Below are 9,017 nucleotides of genomic sequence, written 5' to 3'. Positions count from 1 at the left end.
CGTTCTCTGGCCATCAGGAAGCACCGAGACAGTGCCATCAGCTGAACCGAGCGCTGTGCAGTGCCGTCAGCTGCACGTTGTCCCTTTGATGTCAACGGCGTTAAGGGAAAACTTAGTAACCGAGTAAGTGGAATACACACTATGTGGAGGGCGGCTTTCTGCCTCGTTCGCTCCTCTCAAGCCAAGGAAACAGATTCCCTCGACTGCTGCTGCCACCGCTTTTTAATGATCTCTGACCTGTGGCTCCCATGAACTGGTGCTTCTGAGAAGTTGTCCAGACAAGATGTGGATGCATCCCTGGAAGTGTTCAAGGCCAGGTGGATGGGGCTTTGAGGAATATGGTCGGTGGAAGGTGTCTCTCTCCATAGCAGGGCATTGGAACTGGATGAACTTAAAGACCCCTTCCAACCCAAACCATTCCGTGAGTCTATGTTTCTATGACCCAGTTTGCTCATCACCTGGTCAGTCCACAGCAGACACTTGGCCCGTGTGCCACTTGTGCTACCAAGCCGCAGGGAAAGCCAGGGGAATGCACATCAATACAACGTGACGTACATTTCCTGCACGCACTTTACTGAGCCATGTACGTGAAATAAATGGATGAGAAGTTTAGCATGAGAAGAAGAGCGAGAGTGTGAGGCTGACAAGAAGAGTAGGTTAGGGAAGCTGCATGTTACCAGGACCTGAAGGACTCAGAATGCAGAAACAGTAAAATATTAGCAGACATTGCCAAGAAAGAATTTTCTGACAGAAGAATAAACTCCTTCTTTGAGGCTTGAAGATACAGTGTTACACTCTATGCAACCAATCCAATAGCATTTTCTATGGCATGCAACTTAATAATTACCTGGCTGCTGAACAGGTTCATTTCATCTTGGCTACAAATCAAACAAGCATTGCAATGCATTGCAATTTGGAAGATCTACACTCAGCACTTCAGGTTCAGAAGGCTGCTCTGATTTGTGATACAGAGCTACAGCTGAACCTGGATTTCTGAAATTGTGTCTATATGGGAGTAATCTACTCAAAGGAGCTCTAACCTCTTGGCAGTTACCTGTATGCTTGACTGTTAAAATTTATGAATAAATTCTTAAGATAAAACATGAGTAGGTGGTAATAGCTATATTTATAGCAAGTTCTCCCGTAAGAAACATAAATCTTGCTGCATAAGCTCCACTGACACAGCTGATGCTAGTCATATATCACTTCTCAGTGGGATATATATATATATGGCCACACAGCACAGGCAGTGTTGCATTTCTCTATTATGGTTACTCCAGCAAAACAAGCAATCTGTAATGCAGCAAAGAATGCTGAAACCACCAATGGCTTGTTCATCTACAGAAATAATTGAGATACTGTCACCATTTGCTGTTAAAGTATGAAATTAAAGATGTCATTTCTTTCATGAACAATGGGAAACTTCCCATTGCATGAACAATGGTGGTAAAAGGGTAGTTCCCAGGCACATCTTATATAGACCCATGCATTTAGTGAAAACAAAGGGTAGGCCTTCAATGTTTCTTCCTAGAAAGCAACATACAAGTGGCATGCAGAAAGTAAGAAAAAACAGCTGTTCTCTCAAAAATTTGGGATAAATGAGCTAGCTGGATCACCCTGGCTTTCCCTTGTGTTATCTTTCAATTTTTAAGGTCTCTGTTAATCCACAAAGAATTCACCCTGATAAGTACACATTTTAATTTGTCCCACCGAGAGAGATAAAAGTAGATACAACTGCTTCACAGCTATTTCTGAGGTGAATTGGCTTCTGCTTTCCTTTAGTAAGCTGATGCCACAGGATTGATCTCTGTGGGGCTATTTTATGGTTGTACTCATAGGAGGGACAGAATTTGTTCTCAGAGGATTTAAGTTTCCCAGTGACGCTCCCTTTCGATGAGAACTCAGAGCACAGCAGGGCTGTTAAATACTCAGCAAACAAAAATGCAATTCTGCTTTCTTCTACAAAACTGTGAACTCACAGAAGCATGTTTTCAAGGTGTAATAGAAAAGTCAGCCAGCATAAATTTGAAGAATTAAGCATGTTTACCTATGAGGGAAACTGTCAGAAGCCTTGCTGATGTCAAGGTAGACAACATCCACTGCTGTCCCCTCATACACCCAGGCAGTCATGCCATCGAAGGCAATCAGGCTGATCAAGCAAAACTTCCCCTCAGTGAATCCATCTTCACTATTCCTCATAAGCTTCTTTCCCTCCACATGCTCAGAGATGACAACCAGGATGAGCCATTCCATCTCCTTTTCAGTGACTGAGGTGAAGCTGTGACAGGCTTGTAGTTTTCTGGGCCCTCCTTCTCACCCACTTCCAAGACTTGAGTGACCTTGACTTTCTTCCAGTCCTCAGGCACCTCTCCTGTTCTCCATGACCTTTCAAAGACGAAGAAGAGTGGCTTAGCATAACATCTGCCTGCTCCCTCAGCACTCATGAGTGCATCCCATCGGGGTTCATGGATCTGTGGGTGTCAAGTTTGCCTACTTGACCTCTAATCCAACTCTATGACCAAGAGAAAGTCTTCCTGTCTCCAGATTTTCTTTCTTGGCTTCAGGGTCTGGGATTCCTGAGGGCTGGCTTTAGCAGTAGCAACTGAAAGAAGGCATTCAGTAACTGCACCTTCTCTGTGTCCTTTGTGACCAGGGCACCCACCTAACTCAGCAGCAGGCCCATGTTTTCCCTCGTGTTGCTTTTCCTACTCGTACTCAAAGAAGCCCTTCTTGGCCTTGATTACAAACAGGCCTTAGCCCTTCTCATCTCATCCCTTCGTACTCTGATAATGTTGCCATATTCCTCCCCGGTGGCCTGTATCTTTTTCCATGTTCCATAAACTTCCTTCTTTGTTTGAATTTTACCAGAAGCTCCTTGCTTATCCATGCATTTCTCCTCCCCTCTTTCCTTGATTTCTTACTCAAAGGGATGCACCCGGTCCTGAGCTTGGAGGAAGTGATGCTTGAATATTAACTCTTGGACCCTCCTACCTTCTAAGCCCCTAGCCAATGGGATTCCTCCAAGTAGGTCCTTGAAAAGGCCAAAGTTAGCTCTCCTGAAGTCCAGGGCTGTAATCCTACTTACTGTCTGTGGCATTTAAGTACAACCTTATAAAATTAAGGCCTTGTTGCCTTTGTAAAATTATGGCTCAGGCCTGTTACTTTGGCTAGAGAAAGACTGTGAGAAAAGTCAGTGAGACTATCAATTAAGACTGAAGTATTTTAAAGAAAATTAGGACAAATTACTATCTGTTCAGATTATGTGTGATTTATAAATATTAAGAGATGTTTCTGGCTCATTTTGTGGATTGGAAGAATTGTAACAAGGATAAAGAATTTGCAGGGGTGTGCAGCTCATCATGGGATAGCCAGTATTGGATCAGATGCTGCAAACTGATTGAGGTTGTACATTAATTCATTCTAAACAAAGGCTAATGGATCTTGCTGTACAACCACAATCCATTTGGCTTTCATGATGGTAGTAGCCAAACACTAACACTAGTCACTTCCCAGTAACTACTCCTCCCAAGATAATGCATCATTTCAAGAAAAGTTTTTCCTGCTTTCCAGATAGGGAATCTCAGGGGAAAAAAAGTGATTTGTTTGCTGTGACTTTTCTCATGCACTGTGTCATGTTTTGCTAGCAGAGCAAGTAACAGGTGGGATGGTCTGGAGGAGATAGGGACTGCTGGGAAGGAGGGCAGCAGGGGTCCCTGAGAAGGGGTCTGCAGCAGTTCAGCTGCTTTCAAGCAGCAGCAGTACAGCCACTGAGTGCTGTGCACACATAGTGACATAGGTTGGTATTTGAGATGCTCACTCAATTTGCCTGCAAGGAACAACTCTGGTCCCAAAACATATGGATTTGCTTCTTCAGGAGATTTCTGAACCAGACCAGGGACATGCAGAGAAAGAGGTTTCTACCAACCCAGCCTGCCAGCCCAGCTCAGCAGCATTTCGCAAGTAATTGTCTCCAGAAAAAGGAAAAAAGTTCATGGGCTACGGCCCAGAAGGGACTTGGCTTCTCTGGCATGTCTTTATGTACACACACTGAACGTGTGGGTGGAGGGTAAAGCAGGGGACTGGGAACTAGAGCAGAGGCTTGTGCCTAAATAAAGTAAATAAGTGAACTGTATTTACCTGGAGCTGCCCCAGACTGATGGCAAAAGTCCTGTGCCTGTGACAACATGCAAAGTTAACCAATATGGCAGATATAGACCTAATGAGTTAATGGTAAACAATACATTGTGAAGTCACTCCTGCCAAGATGTGGGTTTGTTCCTTTTATTTTTGCCGAAAACATAACCTGTGGTTGATAACTACGATTGTTTTGTTTCCCCTTCATTTACTCTGATAACATTGTTTCCTTGGTAGAGCCAAATTTACTCCTTGTCCACTTCCTCTTCATATTCATCTCCATCATGACAACACCTTTGCTGCTGTTTCCTTCCATCGGTTTTCCCCTTGGAGAATCTGAAGGGGATCTTTTGTGCAAAGCCTGGATTTAATAGGGAACCTTGGTTCTGGAAACGCAGGTCTGTATGGAAATCAGCCTTAGCTGACAGTTGCAAGGAGCCATTAAAAATCTTCCCTTTGGACTAAGAGATGTGACCACCCCTTCCAGCCCTGAAAGGCCTTTGTGGATCCAGCCTTCAGCCTGAGCCTTTGTACCACAGGCACGTGTTGCGCCTTCGTGACGCATCAGGCACGAGACAAGGAGAACAAAAACACACGCAGTAATCCCAGCTTTGGTGCCGATTTACGGTCAGATGTTGTGCAACCCATCTCTGGAGCTGGGAGATTCTCCCTGCCAAGGAAGGGCACTCCCAGTAGGTATGTGGGGTAGACAAGTAGGAGTGTTAGCATAAGTATTAAGGGCAGCTGGCAAGGGAAGTAGGGCAGAACAAAAGAGCTCCTGATTCAAAACCTTTACATATTCCTTTCTACTACAGACAAACACCTGTTTCTACCCTTGAAGTATGTCACTGTATTCAACAAAAAATATAATAACAAGGGCATGAGTATCCTGCACCATGCTAGGATTCAAGCCTTTCACTGGGTGGTGAAAGCATTTTTTATTCTGAATTATGTACCTCTGCTTTTCTTCATGTTAGATTTGAATTTGCCTGGCACACAGCATCACCCTCTCTCACCTAAGGCAGCACAAGGATGCTGAATGTTGTTCAAAGCACCTTGAAATCACCCAATCACCTCTTCAATAGTTTTTTTTTCTTTGTACTGCCACATTGCTATTCTCCTGAAACTTTAGATCTGTGCTGTGAGGCCTGACATTTTTGATTTTTAGCTTCTCACTGCATTGTGTCTGCTGAAGTTTCACTACTAGTATGTTTTTAGCCAAGCTGTGGTCTTCTTTTTTTCTTAAGGACAGCACACGAGAATGTCAGCAGCACAGCAGCTGCTAGGGCTGGCTGGATTATCCTGTCAGCTTATGCAACCAACCCTACAACATGAGTCATGTTGACTGGACCATGCAAGTACAAGTGTCATCTCTTGACCAATCTGTGTTTTGACTCAAGCAGATGTTCAAAGACCAGAGTTAAAGTGACACAATGTTTAGGAACTGATGTGAGATTTGTATTTAACTCATGAAGATATTTAAAGGATTATTTTTAAGTGATGCACCCAACACACACATGCACACACACACACACCCCACCCCTGAATAAATCATCTTACAAGATTTCAAGGAAAAGCATCCTAACATCTTTTGACTTTGTACGTCCTTTTTGGGGTGGGTGAGGCAGCACTGGTATACAAAGCATACCTGATTTCAGCTGGCATCAATGTCCACAGTGGAAATAACATATTTTGAGTTCAGGTAACAGGACAAGATCATATAATTTTCTAGAGATGCATTTTCCAGTGTTGAAATTCTGCAGCTGGAGACCAAGAGCTCATACTGTCTACCTGTTGAAGCCCTGTTAGAAGTTTGCAGATGGACTCATTCCTCCTGAAATGGATTTTCATGTTATTTACACAGTCATATTTTCACCACAGGTTAAAAAGCTTCCTTCTTTCCACTACCCAGAGCTGTCCTGTGTATTGCTCAGATCTAAATGAAAACTTTAACAGCAGTATCTGATAGAATTTAGTGTGCAACTGGATTTCAACAGGTTAATTTATCTCGCTGCTCTCTCGTGAAGTCTCTACAAAGCCAATTTTTGTATTTCATCTTAGAAATCTTGATCAGTTTTGTTGCTATTGAAAGATCAAAGCATCCAGTGTTCAATTGGATTAATTCGCACTGCGGTCCCCCTGAGGGCTTCCCTGCCTCTCTACTTCTCTTTGGTCTTTTCTAGTAGCACCTCTAACCTTCTCTAAGTAGTCTCCATATTTTTGTAATACTTCTCCAAACAAGCAAAAAGATGTGTTATTATTGATCTATGCAGTTATATACTGTTGGGGTTTTAGGAGTTCTCCTTTTTTTTTTTCTCTTAAGGAATTTTCTGCCATATGTGTTGCTAGGAGACAATAATGACCTGATACCTAAGAGAGACAAAAGAAGTGGCCACAGCTCAGGGGAGGGGTTCAGCTGGCTACTCTCTTTACCTGGGGTTTCTCCTGTAGGGCAGAGATACCGGAGATTTAGACTGGGAAAATGGGGTTGGGTGCAGCTCTTGTTCTCTCAGTGTTCGGAAGGGAGAGAGCCTGTGGTCGCTGTGGGGAGAATTCGTCACTACTGCGGGGTTCCGTCTCCTGCTGCCTTTCTTCTACCATGAGTAGAGCCCTGCTCGTAAGAGTGGCCATTGCACTGGGACTTTATTAAAACTCTACCTCACCAAAAGAAAGGACCCTTGCCATCTGTTCAGGTGCCTCAGGTGAAAAGACTGGGACCCGGGACCCTGACCCCTGACCCCGTCCCGGAGGGCGTGTTTCCCCAGCTGCACGCGGCAGCTGCTGTGGAGGAGACCGGCTGCCACTGCCCAGCTCCGCTGCTTTCTGCCGCTGCCTCAGGCTTTTTTTGCTGCACTCTAACCCATACCCCCTGCCTGCCGGGACACCCTGTGGCCCCTGCTACAGCTGCGGAGTTTTTGCTACCTCTTGCTTGCTACCCCGGGTGAGCTTGCCCTGCTGTTCCAGCCACTGCTCCGAGGTTCCTGCTGCAGCACATCTTCACCACGTGGCCTGTCCGCCATTACCGCGTGAGGGAGGACACGCTGACCTCGCGCCACAGCGCCCCCTGCAGGCGCAGGGAACCATTGCACCCACCCTGCCCGGCCGGGAGCCACCGGCGCCCCTGCCGGCCGTGAGCGGAGCTGCACCCCACGGGAAAGGGCCCGCGGCCGAGAGAGGCTGGCGCTGGGTTCCTGGGTCTGTTTGTTGTTGCTGCCATAGTTATTGTTGTTTGTTTGACTTGTTCTACATCCTAGTAAAGAACTGTTCTTCTTTTTCCCATATCTTCGCCTGAAAGCCCCTTAATTCCAAAATTATAACAATTCGGAGGGAAGGGGGTCATATTTTCCATTCCAAGGGAGGCTCCTGCCTGCCTTAGCAGACACCTGTCTTTCAAACCAAGACATATACTTACTTTCTTTGTTCTTGACACTCTTGAGCAACTGATTCCCAATCAGCACCACAACACAATCCAGTTATTTTGTTTTGTCAGCTTCTAGAACAAGGAGGTCTTCTTACTTTCTCACACTTGAAAAGCCCAGGATCTGCTATTACTTAGCAGGAATGTAAACAAATCTAATAGGTCAACCCAATTTCCTATTAAGAGAGTGGGAGATTTTGAAAAGAAAGAAAAAAAAATAAAAGAAACCCCAAACCTCAACAACAGAAATCCAACCAACAACATCTTTTTCCTTCTTGCAAAGGCATCTGAGTAAAATGCATTCAGTACAAAGGTTATACTATGACCGTACATAAACCACTTAAAATTACATAATGTATTTCATAAACTGAAACTGCAGCACATAAATAATCTACTTGTCAGCATAACATATCGCTAGGTCACTTGCTGCTTCCCTCAACAAAAAAAACTTTTTCAAGGAACAGGAAACTGTCTTCCAAGAGGAATCAGAGAGAAGAGAAGCAGCATATTCCCATTGAGCAATGCTGTTATGCAGAATTACAGGGAACATACTTAATGACAGGGAAATAGTTTTTTAGGAAATCATTACAAATTTGACCATGAAGGTTAATACTTTTTCTAAAGATGAAGTGAATTGTGCTAGTTTTAGGTATTTCAGCAATTGGGCTTTTTCCTTGGCAACCCAGTTGTAAGGGCCAAAGATTACCAACAGCCTTTTCAGCCTCTGCCTACAAATAACTTTGTAAATACAGTCAGATTAATCCACTTCTTAGGCTGAAAACATTAGAGTGTGAATTTTGGAGGAAACTCCACAGATACTTGAACACTTCCCATAAGAATATTTTCATGTCAGGACAAAAGCAAAGTCTAGGATCTTATTGAGTGCTGCACAAAATGTTTGGACTTCTTCCCGCTCAGGCTACACCTGTTGTTTAAATACACCCAGCCATTTCTTTCTTTAAAGCACATGTTTATTCATATGTGTTGAAACATATTCCCTTTCTCAGAAGCATCTTGTGGAGATACCAACAAACAAATGATTGTCTATGGCCTTGTAGCACATTCCTCATCAAAAAAGTAGCACCAGCAACACAGAAATTTTAGTCCTGTAATGAAAATTACTGCAATTCTGGTGCTGAAAGCTATCCTGAAAAGAGTGAGCAGAGACACTTTTTGGCAGGTCAGTCGGGAAACATCTATTTTCAGACGTTTTAAAGAACCCTAATCCTGGCAGATGGGTTCCTTTCCACCAGTGGGTCTTTTTATTTTTGTTTCTCCCTCCTCCTCTCATAAGATTGAAAATCAAATTGCCATCTCTCTCTTTCTGCCTAAAATCCTTTTGCTGAGGGAAGGATGCAACGGGAAGGAGAATAAAGGGTATAACATTACTTGCTCTTGCAGTTTCCTCTTCTTAGAATCATAGAATCTACCTGTCTTTTAAATACCTCCAGGGATGGTGACTCAA

This window comes from Corvus kubaryi, unplaced genomic scaffold (assembly GCF_017639235.1).
Source record: "Corvus kubaryi isolate FWS band 111438036 unplaced genomic scaffold, C.kubaryi_AGA036_p1.0 133, whole genome shotgun sequence".
NCBI lineage: Eukaryota > Metazoa > Chordata > Aves > Passeriformes > Corvidae > Corvus > Corvus kubaryi.
The sequence above is the reverse complement of the archived record's forward strand: the minus strand, read 5'-3'. Positions refer to the sequence as shown.